This window comes from Arachis stenosperma, chromosome 1 (assembly GCF_014773155.1).
Source record: "Arachis stenosperma cultivar V10309 chromosome 1, arast.V10309.gnm1.PFL2, whole genome shotgun sequence".
Lineage (NCBI taxonomy): Eukaryota > Viridiplantae > Streptophyta > Magnoliopsida > Fabales > Fabaceae > Arachis > Arachis stenosperma.
This window is the reverse complement of record NC_080377.1, coordinates 88,169,816-88,171,141: the sequence shown is the minus strand read 5'-3', so window position 1 is coordinate 88,171,141 and position 1,326 is coordinate 88,169,816. Positions and strand designations below refer to the sequence as shown.

At 37.5% G+C, this 1,326-nt stretch overlaps 1 non-coding gene across 1 annotated transcript; it reads right to left on the bottom strand.

The window, feature by feature from the left end:
- Positions 1 to 931: 931 nt before the first annotated feature.
- Positions 932 to 1,039, bottom strand: LOC130955505 (small nucleolar RNA R71). Its single transcript, XR_009076768.1, has one exon. It is a non-coding gene; the product is annotated as a small nucleolar RNA R71 (small nucleolar RNA).
- Between the last annotated feature and the right edge of the window lie 287 nt (positions 1,040 to 1,326).

Below are 1,326 nucleotides of genomic sequence, written 5' to 3'. Positions count from 1 at the left end.
TTTTTAAACTCATAACTTTTCAATTAAATCTTTTTAACCACATCTTTTTCAAAACAATTTTCAATCAAATCTTTTTAATTTCTAATTTCAAAATCTTTTTCAAAAATCACTTGGTTTCTTTTCCACTTTGATTTTCGAAAATCAATTGATGTTTTTCAAAAATGTTTTCAAAGTATTTTAATTAATTTTCGAAAATCTTCTTCCCTCCTTCTCACATCCTTCTATTTATGGAGTACCACTCCTTCTAAATGCACAATTCGAACCTTATCTAATTAAAGTTCGAATTCATCTTCTCCCTCTTCTTTCTATTTCTCTTTTCCTCTGACATTTCAAGGAATCTCTATACTGTGACATAGAGGATTCCACACTTTCTTGTTCTCTTCTCTTTCTTATGAGCAGGAGCAAAGACAAAGGCATTCTTGTTGAGGCTGATCCTGAACCTGAAAGGACCTTGAAGAGAAAGCTAAGAGAAGCCAAAACACAACTCTCTTTAGAGCACCTGACCGAATTCTTCAAGGGAGAAGACATGGCAGCCGAAAACAACAACAATGCCAACAATGCAAGGAAGGTGCTGGGTGACTTTACTGCACCTACTCCTGATTTCTATGGGAGAAGCATCTCTATCCCTGCCATTGGAGCAAACAACTTTGAGCTTAAGCCTCAATTAGTTTCTCTAATGCAACAGAATTGCAAGTTCCATGGACTTCCAATGGAAGATCCTCATCAGTTCTTAGCTGAATTCTTGCAAATCTGTGACACAGTCAAGACTAATGGGGTTGACCCTGAAGTCTATAGACTGATGCTATTCCCTTTTGCTGTAAGAGACAGAGCTAGAATATGGTTGGACTCTCAACCTAAAGAAAGCCTGGACTCATGGGAAAAGCTAGTCAATGCCTTCTTGGCAAAATTCTTTCCACCACAAAGATGGAGTAAGCTTAGAGTGGAAGTCCAAACCTTTAGACAAAAGGATGGAGAATCCCTCTATGAAGCTTGGGAAAGATACAAACAATTAATCAGAAAATGTCCTTCTGACATGCTTTCTGAATGGAGCATCATAGGTATTTTCTATGATGGTCTCTCTGAACTATCTAAGATGTCCTTGGATAGCTCTGCAGGAGGATCTCTTCATCTGAAGAAGACGCCTACTGAAGCTCAAGAACTGATTGAAATGGTTGCAAATAACCAATTCATGTACACTTCTGAAAGAAATCCTGTGAACAATGGGACTAGTCAGAAGAAAGGAGTTCTTGATATTGACACTCTGAATGCCATTTTGGCCCAGAATAAAATATTGACTCAACAAGTCAATTTGATTTCTCAAAGTCT